Below are 23,364 nucleotides of genomic sequence, written 5' to 3' on the forward strand. Positions count from 1 at the left end.
GAATAACCAGGATACATTTTAACCAACTCTTGCGGTAATATTGCGGGTAGTTTAGAATTTCTGTTAGTACAATCCATTAAAGTATAAAGTACGCCACGTTATACTTGGATAATTTATTTACCTATTTATTTATATTTCAATTTTTAAATTGAAGAAAATATTTTAAGATAATCTCTTTTAAGTTTATTTTCAGTGAAACGATTGATTTATATCTGAAGATTGGTCTGAATGATTGAATCACTAGGAGGTGGCCAAATTCCTTGAAACCTCCGTAGAAAGTGTGCCATTTGGTGGAGGGGGGAGGAATACGAGGTGTGGCTATTAAATAACGAGACTGATGCTGCTACAGAAGAACTATGCATGCGCCAAATCCTAACTACCGACAGCTGTGCAGCGTAAAGCCTTCTCTTTCGACTGAGCAGCGTCTCACTTGTTGGTAGAGAAATCTGTCTGACCGGACCCGTCGTTTGTGTAATAGAGGTGTTAGTTTCGTTTTGCCGAAAACATGATACTACACATGTAATAGAGCAACGAATTGTCGTGAAATTTCACATGATACTTGGTAAAACCGCTACTGAAACTTATCTTTTATTAAAAGAAGTTCATGGCGATGAATGTTAAACACGTGCGCGAGTTTTGATAATCGCCCGGGTCGCCCTTCCACATCCAAAACGGATGAAAATATAGATTATAAGTAATCAACAAAAACGACCCGATTTGTGGAAGAATAATTCATGGGTTCTCCATCAAGACAACGCGCCGGCTCACACTGCATTGTCTGTCGCAAGACGTTTCTAGCCAAGTACAACATCCCAGCTTATAAGGTCATCCGCCTTATTCGCCTTACCTGACCCCGTATGACTTTTGTCTGTATCCTAAAAAGTCAAATCTGCATTAAAAGGAACACGATTTCAGTCCGTTAAAACTGTGAAAGAAAAAGCGGCACGCGTCATGCAGGAGCTCACAGAAAAAGACTTCCAACACTGTTTCGAACAATGGTAAATTCGCATGGAGCGTTGTAGTGAAAGGAAAGGGGTGTATATTGAAGGTGATAATAACTAAATATGTTTAAATTTAAAATAAAATGTTTTACAGCAATAGTCTCGTTATTTAATAGCCACACCTCGTAAATAAGGGGTAAAATAATGCCCACGTATTTGTAAAGGAGTTGTACTGCCCAAAGATAAAGTTTAAGTACAGTTGGAGGGAAGCTGTAGCTGTCCAAATAGAGATCTTATCTGCAGCCTCTCCCAAGACCTAATCTTCAGACTCAAAATTATGTAAATGTTTTATAATGAAAAGTTCTACTATAATAACGTGAAAAATTATTCATCAATAAAAATAATTATATTTTGCTTTAATTATTACTTAAAATTGCCAGTTCTCTTGTATATTTGATTTTTTAAATATTTTAATGATGTAAGGACTGTAACTCAAAATATGATATTACATAAAACAAAATTCAGTACTAATTTCATGTTTTCATTCATTTAATTAGTTCCCTAACAATTCTAAAATATTTTTAAAAAACCTATACCTCCAACAAAAAGAATATTGAATTATATTTTACAAGTTTTCGGTTAAAAAAATATGTTTCAATAACTCACCTAATTTTTCAGAATTATTTCTAATAATAACTCACTTGTTGGACTCACCTGTAACAGAACAAGAATAAAAAATTAATGTGTTATCAAATACGTTTGAAATTTTCATAAAATTAATTTACATATTGTTCTTAATTTTAAAATGATTTCGATGTAAATAATAATGTGTGATTAGATTTACAATCATGAGAAGATTTCACTAAAGTTAAATAAAAGCAAGATCAAGAATATCACGTTTACGTTTATCACGTTTGAATAGTATCCGTACGAAAAGCAGGAACTGTATTACGAGGGTCGTTTGAAAAGTCCGTGCAAAGTTAGAGAGATAGCACCACTGGTGCGTATCGAGGTTATGTTTAGTTAGTAGCATCTCTTGGAAGAACACACACCAAGTTTCAGCCAGATCGGTCTATTTCTTTGTGTTTGGCATTCGTTTGAATCGAGGAAGTCGAGTGATTTTCAAAAAATGGACGAAAAAGAATTTCGTGTGTTGATTAAACACTACTTTATGAAAGGCAAAACGCCTCAGGAGACTAAAGAGAAGCTTGATAAACATTATGGTGACTCTGCACCTTCGATTAGAACAGTTTATAAGTGGTTTCAAAATTTTCGGAGTGGCCATATGGGCACAAGTGACGCTGAACGTTCTGGACGCCCTGTTGAGGTTACTACTCCAGAAATCATTGATAAAATCCATGATATGGTGATGGATGACAGAAGAGTGAAGGTGCGTGAGATTGCTAGTGCGGTGGGCATCTCGAATGAACGGGTACATAATATTTTGCATCAACATTTGGACATGACAAAGCTATCCGCAAGATGGGTGCCGCGATTGCTCACGCTTGACCAAAAACGAAATCGTGTGAAGTGTTGCAAGGACGGTTTGCAGCTGTTCCAGAAGAATCCGCAGGAATTTAAGCGTCGTTTCGTCACTGTGGATGAAACATGGATACATCACTACACTCCTGAGACCAAAGAACAATCTAAACAATGGGTTACCAAGGGGGAATCTGCGCCAAAAAAGGCCAAGACCGTTCCTTCGGCCGGAAAGATTATGGCGACTGTCTTTTGGGATTCGCAAGGAATAATCCTCATCGACTATCTGGAAAAGAGTAAAACTATTACAGGTGCATATTATTCATCGTTATTGGACCATTTGAAAACCGAGCTGCAAGAAAAACGCCCACGATTGGCCCACAAAAAAGTCCTTTTCCATCACGACAACGCACCAGCTCACACCTCAGCAGTTGTGGTCGCAAAATTAATGGAAATAGGGTTCCAACTCGTTTCACATCCCCCCTATTCTCCAGACTTGGCTCCCTCGGACTACTATTTGTTCCCCAATATGAAGAAATGGCTGGCGGGAAAAAGATTTTATTCAAACGAGGAGGTGATTGCAGAAACGAATGGCTATTTTTCAGACTTGGACAAATCCTATTATTCGGAAGGGATCAACAAACTAGAGCAGCGTTGGACGAAGTGTATAAGCCTAAAAGGAGACTATGTTGAAAAATAAAAAAAGGTTTACCCCAAAAAATTAAGTAGTTTTTATTTTTGCACCGACCTTTAAAACGACCCTCGTAATAATAATAATAAAAAAAAGTTGCAGACCAACAAGTGATTATTTGGGATCAGCCAGCATTCTCGTATTAAGAGCAAAACTGTATCGTGAAAGTACCAAAAATTTTATTAACTAATCGCTCAAAATACGATTTTTCTCTAAAGAAATTTTAAATTACTCTATAAAGCTTCAAATAAAAGATCTCTAGAAGTAATTGAGCCAGTTAGGGAGAACAGCTGAATGCAGAGACGGATAAAATTAACCCAGGATGTAGACCTAATCATATTTTCAATTTCATTACGTATACAATCACTTCCGGTTACAGTAAATTTTCTCGAAGGAAAAGAAAAACAAAGAACAAAAATCATAAAGCTTTGGAGTTACGCAACGCCTGAATAGCTGTGCGGTTATACTAGAGCCCGCAAAGCTAAGGTGTAATGCATTACTGTATTCCATTCTTGTATTTGCCTTAAAGGGGTTGTTAATGACTTTAAGGTTCGTGTTACGAGTTAGGTATGTGTTTTATTTAATTTAAAATATTAATAATATTTAAAATATTAATAATAATATGCAAAACTGTCTACTGTTCTTATAGCGTCTCTTTAATGGGTAACTTATACTATAAGCCATGAATGAAAAGCTGATAAATACTATTACATAAAAAAAGACTGCGATAAATGTTTCGTGTTTAATGCATTGATTTCTCAAACAATATCATTCTATCCAGTACAAGATATTATCTTATACCCTAACATTAAACATGGGGATTCATACTTGTTGAATGCAGAACTTTACCCAGTTTAGTTTAGACAGGGGTTTGTGTTGATAGTAAAATGTAAATAAACATTGTTATATTTCGCACACTGTGGATAACTGAGGGGGGGGGCTTGTTTGTATTGCCATGAAATTTAGTTAGCATTGGGTTTTGAGGAATAACAACAGTGCAATGAAGTGGATATTAACCGACACCGATTGTATGTTTTCTTTAATGGGTAGGGATGTCCCAAGTTCGAGAGGGTCTCTCCTAAAATAGCTATTTTCTGAAATTATATTAACACTTTTTTGGGATATTATTTGACAGAAAATTTCCCTTTCCCCCCCCCCCCAATTAAAAATAATCTGTTTAGAAGACAATAATTTCTTTTGCATATTCTGCCACTGGTGACTCAATAAGTCGAAATGTTCTACGAAGAAAGGAAATCACGAGACCGCTAGCGTTTTAATCGCCTAGGATAGTGCGGGATGAGAGGTCGCCGATCAAAAAAAAAAAAAAAGGATTTGTGGATTTTTTTATAGTGGTATCGGGCTGCCAAATTGGTGAAAGGAACTTCAAGATCTCTGAGAATGGTAAAAATAAAGAAACTTACGAAGAATGCTGGATAAATATGTTGGATTTTGGTTTAAAGGGCTTGTATGTCTACAGGATTTGAAATGTTTGGTTGAACTTCATAGTTCTAATTGTAGTCATGTAGTCTTTTTTAATTATTGGTTAGGTCTGTTCAGTTCAACTCTTTCGGAGATTAGAGTTTTCAGTGTACCATTGTTAGATCTCTATTAGAGAAAAGAATTGCTCTAACATTTGCATATGTAAGGATAGTTTTTGGATAGAGGAGGAATTCCGTTAAGTGCACTGTATACAGTCGCAGTTTGCTGAAAAAAGCTCCGGACACCAAAATGGGCGCTCAGATGTTGACGCTCCTTAAAAAGAAACACCCAAAAAAACAACCTAATTTAATTTTCTATTACTGTTCAGTATTTTTGGTGACTGAATCATAGTTTCAATAGGATGAAAAAAATTATTGCCAGTTTCAGTCATTATAAACTTTATTCTGCCGAGCTTTTCGACTACAATTCGACATCTTCAGGGCTAATTTACAATATATCCATTGAGTCCATGAACAGACAAGACAGAAGACACACCAACCCTCTAATGATGTAAAACAGTATATTGTAAATTAGCCCTGAAGATGACCTAGTCCCTAGGGTCGAAAGCTCGGCAGAATAAAGTTTATAATGACTGAAACTGGCATTAATTTTTCATCCTATAATTTTCTATAAAATAGACGTCAAGCATATAATCCAACAAACGAAGTCCAGTAATCCAGATCCAAATTACGAGTTATTCGTTTAAAATGATTCGAAAAATCTAATATTTTAGCGAAGAAAGGTGGAAATTTACTTTTTCTTATTTAATTAAATTTTGGATTTGATATTTTATAACAGCGTCAGTTAAGCAGAAAGCCCTTTCTATTTAAACAAGTTATATAAATATTCCCGCTTTTTCCCTTTGTTATTTCTTCTAAGAAAACACGTATTATCCGCCAGAATAAACAAGGAAATATTTCTGTACCAGATTTTTATTTGCAGAAGTATTATTATATAAGCTTTAGGAGGGCAGAAAACAGCTTTTTCTCTTTGGAGAGCTTCCGTTCTTGAAACCTTACTTGGCCTTCTGCCATAAATCAAAGAAGCACTTTTGTAAATCGGTCATTTGGAATAGGGATTACTTTTTGTTTATTTTTACCAGCTAACTGTGAATCCGCAGTAAGTGAGAGTGGTAGAGGACCGACAAACTTTATCATCGGACAATCAGCAATGTTCTCTCCACTGCATTGGATCCCGTTCAAAGTTTATTATTTAAAAAAAAAAGAAACTACTCAATCTTTCTTTGAGTCTTCGAGTATTCACCATTTTAAAATGAGGTACTACTACTACTATTGGGCGCTACAGCCCCATTACTGAGCCTTGGCCTCTTCAATCCGCTTCCGCCCAGACCTCCCTATCCCCAGCAACTGCGTTTTTTAGGTCTCGTAATAATTGATATTTAAGTAGAATGGGTTATCACCCCACAGCTACGGAGTGCAGTGAAGGGGCTGCCTCCTTAGAATTTCTAGACATACTCCCCTTTCGGGCACTAGGGACGGTAGCCCTAGAGTGTGTATTGTATTTGACCTTATCTGTAGTGTAGGATGTGTGGTGTATGTATGTGTATGCTTGGACTGTTCTTGGATTAAATGTGCATGATTTACTGAGCTCAGGAAGCCGTAGGGACGCTACTTCCCGCCTTTTTCCCTGCCCTTTTTAGTCACTCCTTTTCAAAAATTTCTCTTCTATTCGTTAATCATACTGAGTCAGCAAATGTAGTGCGAGATGGAAACATGAGAGAAGACGAAATCTCTGCACCCAATCTGATTTAATCTACTCCTGATGATCTGAACCAGTCAGAGTTGCAATAAACATGCATGCTACGACAGGATTAAATCATTAATCCAGTACTGCCAACATAACCACATTTTCCAACAATTTTAAAATGATAAGAGAGACAAGAGAGAGAGGAAAAGGAATTATCGTCCTTTTTACAGCTCAGTCTCTGGAGATGGACAGAGTTAAGAGAGAACACCACCAGTGCACTGAACAAAGCTCAGGTCGGCAATAACCTTAGGTGTTGATACACCTTAAATTCAACATTAACTACAATATAAAATAAAGAAAAAAAATTGAATACATCGCGGCTAAAATATCTTTTAAACTTTACTCTGATGACAAAACTTTATGTTAAATACAAATACAAAAAAACACAATAACATTAATTAAAATCATGTTTTACTGTCTAAAATTTATAAATAATGGAGCTCCTAATTATAGTGTTTTAGGATGAAGAGCTTGGAGTAGATCCAGATTAGCCTAAATTCCCCACCATGTTCATTTTATGGAAATCATGGCGACCCTGGACTAGTTCAGCCTGCTGAAAGGAACTTTTAGAAATAATGGGCTTGAACTCTTTTTGGGCCAATAATTTTCCACTTCTTTCATTGTTTACCCCCACTACACATTTTTTTTTGCTTTTAACTTCCCTCTCTCACCCCCTCTTTTTTAGTGAGTTAATGTGTTCATTGATTGGTAAAGGTATGTTTGTTAGTTTGTCTGGACTAACGGAATGGGTTGTTTATTTAAAATGCATCAGTTAATTAACTCTAACAATATGTATACCATTTTATCCATGGCAGACAAGGGCCTGATTTGAATTTCAGATATTTACCAAAATTGATTGATTGATTATCCGAGGATGGAAGGAAATTTCTGGGAAAATCTAGCCAATAAGAGAATCAAGAAAATCGCTAGAATCATATTGGAGTAAAATGTAGAGAACTGAAAAACTATCACTTCTAATTTGATTAGATTTTACGAGGGTCGTTTGAAAAGTCCGTGCAAAAATAAAAACTACTTAATTTTTTGGGGTAAACCTTTTTTATTTTTCAACATAGTCTCCTTTTAGGCTTATACACTTCGTCCAACGCTGCTCTAGTTTGTTGATCCCTTCCGAATAATAGGATTTGTCCAAGTCTGAAAAATAGTCATTCGTTTCTGCAATCACCTCCTCGTTTGAATAAAATCTTTTTCCCGCCAGCCATTTTTTCATATTGGGAAACAAATAGTAGTCCGAGGGAGCCAAGTCTGGAGAATAGGGGGGATGTGAAACGAGTTGGAACCCTATTTCCATTAATTTTGCGACCACAACTGCTGAGGTGTGAGCTGGTGCGTTGTCGTGATGGAAAAGGACTTTTTTGTGGGCCAATCGTGGGCGTTTTTCTTGCAGCTCGGTTTTCAAACGGTCCAATAACGATGAATAATATGCACCTGTAATAGTTTTACCCTTTTCCCCAGATAGTCGATGAGGATTATTCCTTGCGAATCCCAAAAGACAGTCGCCATAATCTTTCCGGCCGAAGGAACGGTCTTCGCCTTTTTTGGCGCAGATTCCCCCTTGGTAACCCATTGTTTAGATTGTTTTTTGGTCTCAGGAGTGTAGTGATGTATCCATGTTTCATCCACAGTGACGAAACGACGCTTAAAGTCCTGCGGATTCATCTGGAACAGCTGCAAACCGTCCTTGCAACACTTCACACGATTTCGTTTTTGGTCAACCTTCACTCTTCTGTCATCCATCACCATATCATGGATTTTATCAATGATTTCTGGAGTAGTAACCTCAACAGGGCGTCCAGAACGTTCAGCGTCACTTGTGCCCATATGGCCACTCCGAAAATTTTGAAACCACTTATAAACTGTTCTAATCGAAGGTGCAGAGTCACCATAATGTTTATCAAGCTTCTCTTTAGTCTCCTGAGGCGTTTTGCCTTTCATAAAGTAGTGTTTAATCAACACACGAAATTCTTTATCGTCCATTTTTTGAAAATCACTCGAGTTCCTCGATTCAAACGAATGCCAAACACAAAGAAATAGACCGATCTGGCTGAAACTTGGTGTTCTTCCAAGAGATGCTACTAACTAAACATAACCTCGATACGCGCCAGTAGTGCTATCTCTCTGACTTTGCACGGACTTTTCAAACGACCCTCGTATATCTAAAAAGTTGATCAATAATTCGACAGGTGACAGCATCACCTAAACCATAAATCAAAAATTGATCTTTCTACAATTTCCCTGAATTTGAATAATACGGAACACACACGACACTACAACAAAGACAGAAGCAACTAATTTTAGGGAATTACTTCCTGTTTTGTAATTATGGGAACAAATAATGTGTTGGTAACAATGATGAATTTTAAATATACAGAATTTCAATACTTTTATTTTCCATCCTTAACAAACGCGGGAAGCGATAATAATAATAAGAAAATGGCGGCTGTTGGTGTGAAGTGGTTATGAAGCATGGATTTGTAAGTGGGTGATAGATCACCAGTTCGAATCCCACGTGTAGCTACTTTTTTTTATTTATGAGAAAAAAATATTAATAAGAAAGTGTGCTTCCGATACCTAATTGGTAGTTAGAGTTAAGCCCCGCCAGAAGAAAGAGGCCGAGAAAATGATTAAACAATATCTGAAAAAACATTCATTATATTCTCCTACTCCTTTTTTTACATCAAAGCGTTTAAAGACAAAAAAAATCAAACTCTGAGGACCTCAGAAAATATTAATTTCCTCAAGAGTCAATTTACGCAATCTTAATACTTCTTACACCAGCTTCAAGAGAAAATATGTTTTATATTTCCTCCAGTTTGTATCCGGAAGGATACTGGAAATAGAGGACTATCCTGCCGAACAGGATTACGGATGGCCGAATCAATTTAAACCGGTGTGTGTTTTATAATAAAAAATATATATATATAAATAAAAGTTACGTGCTTATTTCCTGAATTTAACGGAAACTGTAATTCTCTCCACTTATGTATAAGATTTAAAGAGTGAGAGAGAGAGAGACTAACCGGAAATTTGGCGGTGAACTGGCAGCACTGTTTGGTACTTGACCTGGTGCCACGGCTGGGACCACTTCCTCCCTACCGCTCCAAATGGAGGATAGCTTTTAAATCATAAAGCCCAGGACTGGATATCTCTCACTGGTATCCACCAGGCCCTACTCCATACCGCTCGAGCCTCAAGTACTCTACCACTTCAGGAAATATGTATTTACATACACAAGGACCATTTTAATATTTCATATTTAAATTTATTTTACCGGATATTTGGCATTATATTATTCTATTTATAATAAGTGTTAGCTTTTACTAATCCATAAACATTTTTTTTCAAAAAATACTTCCGTTTGTTATATCCGCTTAAAATTCTTAAGAGGATTAGTTGCAATTTCAATTTAGATTTTATAATTTTCCTCATTTTGAAGGAAGTTTCTCCAAAGAAAATAATTTAGTAAATCCTTATATGTGAAAATAATATCCGGATCAAACAATAATTCTAATGGAAGGGATGGTATTAGCTCAGTTGTTAGGATTCTGGATTCCTATGTATGTATACTGCCAATGAGAACTTATTTATCCCGGACCCCGTAGGGGGAAGTGGATAGGGCATAGTCATCTGCACAAGGAGGCGTATATTAGCTCGGGGAACCGTTGAGCAGATTGTGTCATGATGAGGAGACAATGGCCTCTCACTGGCCAAACGGTTGCGTTATGAAACCTTTGGAACTTTCGAGACCAAAGGAAGTAAAGTAGAGTAATCGCCTATTTCTTCAGGCGGGCTTTACGTCCAACTACCAAATTAGGTGTCGTGGAGGGAAGCTACTAGCTAACATACTTAACTGTAAATTTCTTTTATTCACCATTAAATAAAATCCAAGGACTAAGACCGGGAATCGAATCCACTAACCAACAATATATACGTAGATTCGTAGGTCTAGTTGGTAAAAGTTTTCAACTAGCAATAATCGCACCTCAGGAGGCCTTCATTGGTTACGATATTGCCACTGCGCAAGGAGACCAAAGGAGATAGTAGCGCAAAAAGAACTAGTAGGGAAAGTCCTCAACCTCTTTACTACTAGATCCAAAACGGGGAAGGCACAATATCCCGGCACAATATGGCTGCGGTGCCGTGTGGCTTAGGTTCCTACCCGATAATCTAATCTAATCTATTTATCCCAGAAATTAAACACATTTTACAAAACATCTAATTATTTTACTGGCGAATTGATGGTCGGTCAGACCATGAATTAAGATTTGGTTTTTATCGGCAAGAATAAGAGAGATCTTAGACTGAATTCAATCTGAAAGGATGCATTGGTACCAGAGTTTCCTATCCTTAAAGAAGCTCCTGATAAAAGGCACCAATGGTATTCGAAACGAAGGGTTAAATTGAATAAATTGGTTTCCAAAATCGACTTAATCGATGGAAACCCACTGATGATGTCTTTCATTTCTCACAAGTATTCGATTTTATTTATTTATTTAATTTAGTATGGCGCTGTACAAAATTTTCGAACTAATAGAATAGGCCAGGCAAATTTAAACAACCATAAAGTCACGAAAACCTCTCGATAGTAAAATTGTAAAAGTGGTTATAACCACACTGTCACTTACAATATGCTCCAAATTTTATTGGTTCCAGAATTAAGTAAAGTTAGACTGGAATACTAGTTTTAATGATAAACGAGCCAAGAATTAACTTTTAATAGTCACTTCCAAACCTAGTAATGTAGAATTTCTCCCATACACTTCCCGGCAGCAGGAATCGTGCCAAAATTGTCTGTTAATATTCAATAAAGTGCTGGAGTATGTTTTATTGGATACTGCGTTTTAGTGTTACTGAGGGGATGGCCTGAGAGGTTTGTTTTTAGCAGCCCCAGTGGGCTTATTCAAATGAATAGTTAAGAATTTAAGAAGGATACCCAGTTTTACGTAGTTTCACCAGATGTTAAGATGTTTCAGCTAGCTGTAATAAAAGCGGGTATTTAAGAATTGCTTCGTGGTCATCAGGGCCGATATTACTCAATCGCCTGCTCCGCCTTTAGCCCAGACCTGGAGCAGCAACATCAAGAAACCTCCAGGACAACACAGAACAAATTTCTCAGACTTGTGACAGACTCTCTTCGACTTACTAGAATCGACTCCAATTGGTGAGATAGCTTCCACAATCCCTGTACACTCCTTATCCACCAAAACTGTCAGCAGGAACTCCTCTCTCTCCCACGCTGTAGATCCTAAACAACTCTACCATGATATTATTCTTTCATTCCCTACAGGCACCAAAGGAATTGACCATGTCTTCTAAATTGAACCTCTAACTGCAGATTTTCTATCCTTTTGCTCTACATATTTTATTCTGGACCCATCCAAAGCTTTCCCTAAACTGCTATGAAGATTAAGATGTAATTTATATTGGTACTACATCTGTGTAATTAATTTAAAATACACATTGTAATACAGTTTAACTAGTTTCAATGGTTTTCGCTCTAGGATACCCTCATTCAATGCCCACTTATACACAAATACAGTTGTAGAAGCAAAATGTTTTCAGTTAAGAGGAATCTAAAAGGAAGGGCAAAATTTATGGCAGTACAACTTGTTAGATTCCCTGAGTGGCTGCCGAGTTCTTTATTAAGTTGTTGCTTCTTCTGGAAATTCCCTACATTTTGCTTGAGGAATCAGGGGAAAAACAAATATCAGGTCCCTTGACAAAGTGCTAGACAGGAAAAAACCTGTCTGATAACGTGTACAAAGCAAAGCGTTAATTATAAAACTATTATCTCCATGAAATATCAACTACCTTCTTTTGTGTAGAAATAATAAATCGCAAAATATAATGCAACCCTATAAATTTCACTTCATGAAAAGGGGATAATATGGCCAGCTGGATCCATTATTAATCTTGCCGTTTCTATCCTAATAATATCTGCCCTAATAACAATACAATCTAACTAATAAGAATTATTAGACACAGCTTGTAGTATGGAGTTACGGTATTTGTAAATAAAATTTTTATAAATTATAAAATTCTTTTCAACTCATTGCGATATCTGGTTTTAAATAAATCGATACTTCATATTATTTTAGTTTTGAAATTTTGGTAATTTTATAATTTATTTTAATAAAGTTTTCATAAATTTTATTGCCTTAATTTGGATGCCGTTTTTAAGGGAGGGTTTTCAATTTTCAGTTTTTGGCCGGGAAATATCAGGTTTAAACTTCAATTTTGACTCCGAAATTATGTTTTCTAAAATTAACATTTTATCTTGTGTTTTGAATACATTGATACAGTATTTATTTTTGTATTCCTCTTTGTTATCACATTGTCTATATCAGTTTTGCTCTTTTCGATCATGCTCTGTCTGGCTCCATTAAAATGAGTCACTGGGTCTTTCTTTTTTGCCCAAAATGTAAAATTATTTTCTTCCTTTAGGGTGTCTAGAGATAGTTCACGTTCCTCACCAAAATTTTCGTTTCAAAAGTTACGAGGGAGTTCCCAATCAAATTGCTGCGGGAAATTACCTCCCTGTTTGGCTTCAGCTCTTCCCCAATTCTATTTTTTTTTAAAAAAAAAGTAACGGAAATAGACGCTGTAGGCTGCTATAGTTGATCACTTTATCACTAGAACGAAAATGATTTGCGCTTCAAGTTTATACTTGGCTCAAATACTTAGCCTAACTTAAGGGGGGATAGAGGCAACTTGGTTAGAGCGGGAAAGTGGAGGAGATAACTTGCCTGCCATAGTGGAAATTCCTGAGAGCTTATTGACTCCCCCGAACGAGCCTTTAACAGCTACAAACAAATTCATAATCGAAATTGAATAAATTTCAAATAAATCAAATAAATATTGAAACCCTAAAATGGACATTCCAATAATTTCTAAAATAGTAGTAGTTAGTTATTTAATCAGTAAAAGTAAAATTGACGTATAGAATGTTATTATGAAAGTTTTATAAGCATCCCTAGGGATTAGAATAGAAACAGCCATATAAATGTAATGTGTTCACATGTTTCACACCCTAGGGCTAGTGTGCGCGTATGTAAGTTAGTTACACGTAGCTCACATTTACCATTCCTAATCTGATGGTATCGTTTCAACAATGACATGTGTTAAATAATAATTATTATCGAACCAATCGGCCATCGCTATCCCACTTTTAGTAATTTATGTTTTGTGGCCATGTTGTTGTATCTGTAAGTTTTATAAAATTGACAGCAGCATTCAATGCAAAAATATATCCGTAAAGGAAATTGTAAACATTTATATTTTACAGCGGCGTACGAGTAATGTCTGCGTCAACCAGTACGCCATTGTCCAGCATTGTTTTTTTTACCTCCATCTCACGTCTCGTATTTTTTTTAATCATTAAGCTGTTAAATAAACAATTTTTATGATTTCCTGTTACTGTTCTTCCTAAATATAAATAGCAATTCAAGTTTTTCCAATCAAAAAATTTTTTATTACGTCCTTTTTTTCAGCATGCGTTATTTCCATTTAACTATTACTCTATTTGAGTTATTAAATTGATTTTTATTAATTTTATTTCCAATTTTAACTTATTTAGAAGTAGATTTAACAGTTTGGTGAAGAGATTTCGACTTCACATACGTAACCGTCTCGCACAACACTTACTGAATGAGTAAGGGAGGTTACTCAGTGTATTCATGTGTTATCCAAAAGGTTTCATTTTAATGTTCGACGTTTTTCTACAGTAAGCTTTTTCTGTACAGTTTTTTAACGATCAACCCTTAAAGGTAAGTTTTAATCACTACGTATGACAATAGAAGGGCCACAACATTGAAATTGTAAGTAATAAAAGTTAATAATATAATCTACATGAATGTAGTTTAATATTTAAAGAATATCTGTGCAGACGTTTCTGCAAAAACAGAATCTCTGGACAATCTATTCCATAAAGGAGAAATATTGTTTAAATTTTTCTGAAAAACTTATTGTAATGATATCATGGCGGTAATTAGGCGCCGCGGTAGCCGAACAGTTGTAGACTAGACCCGCAAAGCTAATGTGTATTGTTGGTTAGTGGATTCGATTCCCCTGTCTAGGTCTTGGATTTTATTTAATTATTAATATGAGAAATTTATAGTAAAGTAAGTTAGGCGGTTATAGGCTAGACCCGCAAAGCTAAGATGTATTGTTGGATAGTGGATTCGATTCCCTGTCTTAGACCTTGCATTTTATTTAATGGTTAATAAAAGAACTTTATAGTAAAGTAAGTTAGGCGGTTATAGGCTAGACCCGCAAAGCTAAGATGTATTGTTGGTTAGTGGATTCGATTCCTCAGTCTAGGTCTTGTATGATATTTAATGGTTAATATGAGAAATTTATAGTAAAGTAAGTTAGGCGGTTATAGGCTAGACCCGCAAAGCTAAGATGTATTGTTGGATAGTGGATTCGATTCCCTGTCTTAGACCTTGCATTTTATTTAATGGTTAATAAAAGAAATTTATAGTAAAGTATGTTTGCTAGTCGCCTCCGTCCACGACACCTAATTTGGTAAAGCCGGCCTGAAAAATTAGGCAATTCCTTACTTACTTACTTACTTACTCATATCGGTAATTAAATTAAATATCAAGTCTAAGTAAGCGGCCATTTTTCGTTTTAGAGTTGCACTGAACGCAGACACAAAAGCACATAAATCTATTGGTTTAAAAAAAAAAAGGTGTTTTAAGTGCTTTTTCGATGAAAAAGAAAAAAAAAAAATCTACCATTGGCACGACTAAGATTCTCTTGTGAGGAATAAGAGAACGGAACTCAGAATAATTACGCTTCTAAGAGAATTTGCTAATTACTATCCTAGAAAAAATAGTAATTTCACACCCTGGCCATTTCACGTGAAAATCCCTACCATTAAATCCCATTCGATTTACGACAGATCCCTCTAACAGTATTTCTGTGTGGGTAAGCAACTTTAGGATCGTTGTAAAGTTTTAAAGTACTAAGGAGGGTAATGGAGCCACAATTTGCCTGTGGGTATGCTAAACTCAAGTAGATGCACCACTGCAGTTCCTTTGTGAATAATGGGTAAAAGTGGGGTTTATGAGCGTGTTAGACTAAAATGCCCGCAGGAACAGCTGAAGAAATGAGTAGTTCACTGATTTGTTCGCTAAGTTCACTGAATTGTTCGCTAAGTTCACTGGTTTGTTCGCTAAGTTCACTGGTTCACTAATTTCAACCGACTCAAAGCGACTCACAGAACATCTGCTACAAATGTTCATTTTATAGGAATCTCAAACTACATTCTTCCGTCTATAATTTTTTTTTTAAATTAAGGAACACTCACTTTACGTACAATTTATTGCAGATAATAAAATTAATAAAAATTTAATTGCCATTAATTATCTAGAGTTATGTTTAACTAAAAACTTTTTTTAATTTAATTTTTAAAAATTGTGCCAAATAAAGTGTGCAGATTGAAAATAATGCAATAGAAAAGGTGGACATGTTGTAGAATGGGATATTGAAAGTCATAGATCATAGAGGCAGTGTGATCTTGATATCTTGATATATGAGTTGGAATGCAGCTGATATTATCTATATAAATCTCCCATGTCTCACAAATGTAATAATTCACAACTGCCTAAGTATAGAGTTTAGTGCAATTTTATGATTGTTCAATATTGGCCTCTTTTCACTAACATTTTGTCATTTTTATGTTTCAATCCCCCCCCCCCAAAAAAAAAGATACTCCTCGGAAATTCTGAAGGATTTGAGGAATCAACTCCTAATTTCAAAATATTTAAACACCATCACGCCATGTTATAATTTCTTTGCAACTCTGAAACCTCCAACAGGTTAATATTCACCCATATTCATCACAGGATATGCTAGATTCATATTATTAAACTTCCGTTTTACTGGTGCACGTAGAATAAATTTTATCACATTCACTTCCTGCAATGTTCTACTATTTTACAATTCCGCAATTCCAGCCACCTGTGCAGGATTTATTAAAAGCTAAGGGCGAAACACGTGATAATAGCGCCTAGGTACACTTCTCTCGCAATACTTCACAAAGTTCATGTGCTTAATATGTGTGCTTAGTTCCGTTTTATCCGTAAAAGTTCTTATTAAATGGAAGAACTTGATTTTTAGAATTCCCTTATTCTGCCACATTAAGCGAAGGTTTTCAATTTTCTGTATTCTGAAATGCTTTCGAAACTGGAAATTGCCAGTCCATTTAAACTTCACATAGTGATCACGAACATATAAATGATTTTATTCGTCGTACTTTCACCGATCAGAGATATATTAATCAGTTTTTGATGTAAAGAATTCGACTTCAGTTATATTTCCTTCTCATAATACACTTGGTAATTCAGTGTAAGGTGACTTTTCTTTCTGAGACGCTGAGTTGGTCCAAGTCTTTCTCAAGTCATTTTTGAGTTGTTAATAAGTAAACTCAAGAGTTTTAATGGCCGACCAAGTATTGATAGAATTACAGGACACGATGCTGCTTAGAAGAAATGGGAAAATATACCCACAGATTACAAGACAGTCTCTTTTTTTTGGGCCCAAAACACTCGCGAGTCCTCGAACCATCCTAGCGCTATACATCAGAAATGTTCTTCAATGACAGGAAGAGCAGATTAACTGTAAAACTCCTTTCTGGGACCCAGTATCAAAGAAAAGTTAATTTTCTTATTGGATTCATTAGATTAGTAAGTTCTAATTGGTCCTAACACACGGTAGCAACGGTAGGGCTGCCATAATTGAAAGAAAGACGTCATCAAATCTCCACTGAACAATGAAAACTTTAATTTGAATCACTAGATGAAGGAAGGAAAACAAATTGCCCAACACTGATCATTGCTATATGTATAGATCAAATTTCAAATCTCTTTTGAAAGTAAATCTTAAATTGCAGGAATTGTAAGGTCAATAAAGAAGAAGATAGAAAATCTACGATTATCAAGCCTTTATAACCTAGTGACTATCTATAAATGTTCAGGCCTTTATCCAAACTTAATTAAGAGTAAATCTGGATAAAGACCCAGATGATTTACATCATTTCCAGAAGAATGATGTCTTCTAGAGCTATTTATTTTGCTCCGTTTTTTGGTGAGGGGGAAGGGACCTTTTGGTTTTAAGCTCTTAATAGAGCTATTTAGAAGGCCTAGTTTTCTATCATTGTCAAGTTTTCTTTTATTTACTTTACATAATTTAAAGTAATACTGAATGATTAAATTTTCCCAACTTGTTTCATTCTATTTAGATTAAAAGGAAAATTAAGTGGAAAGCAATTAAGGAAATATTTAAACTTCTTTTCCCGCTTTAATCTATTTTCTTTCTTTCTTCTTTTCTGGATTATTTTAAAAAAACATCTGCCTTCATTTAGGATTAACCCTAGAAAAAAAAAACAATGGGTGGGGACTAGTCTCTCATCCTCGGATGGAATTAATCCGTTCTTTAACCACTCCATTTAATACTAGGAGAGAAAACTGGTGGCAAAAGAAGGCTCTGTATAACGGGAAGGGAATCTCTAACCACTCCAGAGCTCCTGGTCGATAGATGGAGTTTCTTTTTTTGGAAACATTTCCACTTTGAGTACTAGGAAAGAGTGGCGCAGTGAATCTGCACATCTGGTGTTGAAAGAGTATGCAATCTTGGGGAAGCCTGAACTGTAGTGTTCGAGATTAAGGTGGATTAGGTTTAAACAAGATCGTGTAAAGGAGTCTGAAAATGCGAGGAGTCTTTTCAAGAAATAGCATCAATATTCAGAACGTTTCTTACGGACTTCAGGCCGGGACTATCCAATAATTAATTATTAGAGGTATTTCGTGCATGATCCCCCAGAGGAATAGTGAATACGCATAGTTCAATCGTTTCAATGTCTGTTTAAACGATAGGTGTAATTCTAAAATGAAAAAAGTAAAAACAAAGCACCTTGAATTCTACGAGGCATGTCCAGAAAGTAAGTGTACTGAGGCTCTCACGGCCGGAGGGATTTTTTTTTCTCGACATGTTGGCTACACTGCCGTGTAGCCTGATTCTTCCCCTCCACAACGAGACCGGTTCGAGGTGAGTACGTTGAGAACTGTCGACGCGACAATAGATTTCGTGAAAAATGTCAATCCGATCTCCCGCCAAGTGCGGGAAATACGTGGCGTCATCCGTTATCTCGTTTGGAAGGGAAAAACTCTGGTTGAGGTTTATAATGAGGTAAAAACTGCATATGGGTGATAAAGCTATGAATCGTACGAGTGTGATCAAGTGGTGTCAAGCGAGTTTAAAAACGGTCGGTACGTCTGTGCATGATGATCAGAGGAACGGAAGACCTTCAATTGTTGTGACTGACGAAATTGTGGAAATGCGCTCCGTGATGATCCACAGTTTGACTGTGGATGAACTTTCTGCGATGTTTCCGCAAATCACCAGATCTCTGCTACACGAAACCATCACAGAAACTCTCGGATATCGTATTTCAATAACTTTGGATAGAAAGAGAAGAAAAAAAGTTATTAAATTCCATCACAATAATAACATCTTTAAAAACACATATCCGGAGGAAAAAGAAAAACAAAAAATCCATTTTCAAATAGCTGCACTAAAACCACGTCGGCACTGGTCACGTAGGAAACAAAAACAGCTGTTGCGAAATGTAGTAAAAGTAAAGCACGAAGTCCACTCTCTCTATTTTATTCTTATTTTCCATTGGTACGTGCTTCAATTTCAGTGTGGGGTAAAAACTGATTCTATCCAATGATGCATTCGACCAAGTCGGAGTATCGTGGGAGGAGGAGAGAAGAATTCTCGAAGGGGAGGTTGGCCAAACGGAAGGTGATTGAATTGGGATATTTTTAACGAAGAGCCGCACTCAAACTTCGGGATAGATGTGGAGTTTTTCGATTTTAAAGGAGATATTTGACAGTGGAAGTGTATCACGAATCTCAGGTAGCTGAAAACAGGGAGTGGGCATTTTCGTTCTTATTTCCTCCAGGTACTCCTTTTTCGATAATAAAGATCAACGCAAAGGTGGTTGACAAAGGCGATTAAGGAACAAAAATACGTAATCATCATGACATCATCTTTTACACCACACAGTCAATATACTTTTTGCCTACTTGACGCCTACATTCGATGAACCAGCTTCTAACACTTAATGTAGCCCCCAATAGATCTGCTGAGGACGTTCAGCTTAATAGCCACTTTCCCAAATCTAATCTAATGTAAAGTTCTAAAAGAACAAGGCTCATCCTCTTTACAATTAAACATCTACACTTTTTTAGAGCAGTTGAATCAATAATCCAAGAACAAAATGGCCGGTGTTTGCCTTTGATCACATCAATTATTATCGCCAACTCCTTTAAAAAGCGATTCTCCATAGAAACGGTCCATAGATAACTAATCTATGATGGCCAAGAAAGCTTCACAATCTAATACTTGCTTTAACTCCTCCTACTGGATTAAGGGGTCAATCGCCACCTCCTATTTCAATTCTTCTAAATATATGATAAAAACGTAGTGAATTTTATGACTTCATTCAAATTGTATTGACACCTAACAAGGAATCATTATACCTAAATTTTCTGTAGATATTTAAATCTTGTAAGCTCCAAGACCGGAGCTTTAATAACCGGTAATCGGATAGGTTCCCTGAGGATTAGACACCTAAGTAATGTACGCCTCCAGGACTCGACGATTTTCTGTGACCTCCCTGTTTATTTAGTGTTCTAGTGAAGAACTTCCCGCACAAGGTAAATAGATTTGGGCTTTTGTTCACGTGTAACGTTTCCTATTCTTTCCAGAAAATATCGAACAAGATACATCACTGCTCGCTTGTTTATTTCGCCGGATGCAGTCTGCTGGACGTTCATCCAATGCCTTCTCAATTCTCCTGATTTCCATGAAAAAAAACTTTTTAGATTAAAGTTACTATCTAAAGTTTCGCTAAACTAAATCTAAATAACTTCAACCTTTTTTCATCATCCTGTTTACACCAAATAATTATCAAAACATAGATGATAAGCGGAAAAATCATTAAGTGATAATTAGTTTCCAAACGGAAATGAAAACAAGCTAACAACTAAGCTTAATTTGCATGCATAATGTCTTGTAATCTAATTGTTCACCTCTCTCACGTTTCTCCATATTTTGTGATGAAGTAACGAACAAAACAAGCAAGAAAAATACTGTATGTTGTATGTGGTACTTTCTATGCACCAGGATGTTGAAATATATATGGTAGAAAAAATAGTAAAGTAATACTACATAAATGTGACTAAACTAGTATAATTTGAAGACATGCTTCGAGATTTTACTGTTGTCGATGTTGTAATATTAGAAAAATTAATGAATGGAAATTGAAATTAGAGAAAAATTCTTATTATTAACATTTATAACAGTTTAGGTTGACCAGTCAACCACTTGTACTACCAGACGCAGTTACACAGCTAAACAATAATTTTCTTTTTTTACTAAAACTAAATGAAAATCAACATCAATACTAGGCCTAACTAAAAAATGTTTTTTGTAAAAAAACACCGAAAGAGTGCATCACAAACACCGCCCCCACCTCTGAAATCTTACCTTGCTTTTTTCCCCGGAACATTGCCATTTTGATTTCGCCTGTAAGAAAACTTCCGTTTTTTTTTTTTGCTTTTTGTTTCCGCTTTACTCTCTTAAATTTTGAATGATTCCTGTAATGATTAATTAAACATCACAAACCAGGCGTCTTTAGTCAATGGGTACTTTCTCCAGTAAACATTTTATTGTAAGAATTATTTAAAAGTAATTCTTTTATTATTATAAGAGATTAAAGTTATACTTTCCAAGTTCTTGAGTCAGAAAACGAAAAAATTTATTCTTTTATTTAATAATAACTAGTTAGTTTGTTAGTATATTTAAATTGATTATTTAAATATAGTGAAAACCATTTTCAAATTAATGTATGTATTGATTAAGCGGTTCCAAATTCGATTTTAAATAGCCTTACTTAATTTTAAATCAATGCTTTTCTTAAAAATTTGTATTCAAATCTTTTGAGTGAGCCTGTTCACTGCACAAATCGATTACCTTCATTTTTTTGAAAAATCTAATTTAAGCATCAAAACTTCAGTCACAGCTTTTTATATTTTGTAATAAATTCCCTAAATAATAAAGACTAACACCATTAAACGGCAAAAACGGCCATTGAATAATAAATAATTTATTTCAGAAGCCATTTTGATTAACTCCGTACTTTAATTGTACATCGTTGCAATAATTCAACTCAAATTCAGGAGCAGATGGCTGAATGTTAACACTAAATTCATTTGAATTCATATAAACAGAATTATAAACAAATAATGTACATTATTTCATCGCATTTCTCCATTTTTTTAAATTGTTTTATGGAGCTAATCGAGTTGTGCAGTAAAAGATTCGTAAAAAACATTGTACCAGCGAAGTTCATTTAAGGACAAGGGTTTTCTGCAATGTGCCCTTTCATTAAACTGTACTGCTTCCTGTCTGAGATAAACAGGAAATAAATTTGTAACTAAATTTTCAACTTGGGAAATGGTTTCAATGAATTTTATATTTGCATTGCTGTTCATTATTTTTGGGTGACTGATTCATAGTTTCAGTACGATGAGAAAAATAACTGCCAATTTCAGTCATGATATATTTTTTATTATGCCGAGCTTTCGACCTGGGGACTAGGTCATCTTCAGGGCTAATTTACAATGTACAGTCGAACCTCGCTTAACGAGCATAATTCGTTCCAGAACCTTACTCGTTCCGCGAAATACTCGTTAAGCGAAACAATTTTTTCATATAAATTAAAATAAAAGGGGATAATTGCTAGATCAGCCACACTTACACCATTTTCTCGTTTCTCAATGATTTTACGTTTCAATTCTAACGTTATTTTAATTCTTTTCGAAGCCATTTTGTTAGAGGGATAACAAAATAAACACAATAATATTTAAACACAAATGTCACTATATGGACTTCCCCTATACACCACTCATTCGGTGAAGTTCGGTTTCGACTGTATCAATGCATTAGATACGTGGAGAATATGAAACGCATTTGCGTAAACAGGAATGACTAATCGAAGAATGCGCAGTTTTCGATGAGTCAGCGAAAACTGCGCAGTCAGCGAAATGTCATTAGAAAACTATCGTTATGCGAAACATCGCTCGCTATAAGAATCAATTTGTTTTACTCGTTATGCGAATTACTCGTTAAGAGAGGTGCTCGTTATGCGAGGTTCCACTGTACTATTTTACACCATTAAAGGTGGTTGGTATGTCTTCTGCCTTGTCTGCTCATGGACTGTTGATTTCATGGGTGAGTCGATGAGCAAACAAGACAGAAGACACACCAACCACCTTTAATGGTGTAAAATAGTACATTGTAAATTAGCCCTGAAGATGACCTAGTCCCCTAGGTCGGAAAGCTCGGCATAATAAAAAATATATCTTGCCTGAAACTGACAGTTATTTTTTCATCCTATTTATAACTAAAGTGCCAATTCAGAAAGATTGTTCTAAAACCAGTAATTCTCTAATAAATCAAAAGTTATATAAGTGGCCGCCAAAACAGTCAAGGGTAGAATTTAATTACTGTAAACTGTGTTAAAAGGAAGTCAATAATTAAATTCATATCCGTTTTTAAATTTCCATAAAATTAATTGCCCTAATAAAATAAGTTACAAGATATTAAAAGTAGCTAAAGAATATCTGATGTTAAACGCATATTAAACACATACATATTTATGAAATAGGGTTCTTTGGGATCCCGAAATGTTCATTGTTCTTTGATTGATGGATTGTTCCTGTCATTTTTAATTAAATTAATAAAACAGCAAACATTTATTAAAGCACTCAACACATGTCCTGTTAATGTTGCGGTTATAATAACCTCAAAATGTAACCTTATAATCCCAGAACATTTCATTAACTCATATTTTTTCACAATGGTAAATAATTTAATCCCTTTTCTCCATTTGACTAACACAGAATTCTGTATGTA

At 35.5% G+C, this 23,364-nt stretch overlaps 1 protein-coding gene and 1 non-coding gene across 6 annotated transcripts in view; both read right to left on the reverse strand.

Moving 5' to 3' along the window:
- The window catches only part of LOC141461151 (A-type potassium channel modulatory protein KCNIP2-like), a 319,616-nt gene that overhangs the window by 141,168 nt on the left and 155,084 nt on the right, over positions 1-23,364 (reverse strand). The window lies entirely within an intron of this gene.
- On the reverse strand, positions 10,264-10,402 carry LOC141461531 (U4 spliceosomal RNA). Its single transcript, XR_012462966.1, has one exon. It is a non-coding gene; the product is annotated as a U4 spliceosomal RNA (small nuclear RNA).

Source organism: Rhodnius prolixus, unplaced genomic scaffold (genome assembly GCF_049639745.1).
Source record: "Rhodnius prolixus isolate KJV_2025 unplaced genomic scaffold, Rpr scaffold_6, whole genome shotgun sequence".
NCBI classification, from domain to species: Eukaryota; Metazoa; Arthropoda; class Insecta; order Hemiptera; family Reduviidae; genus Rhodnius; species Rhodnius prolixus.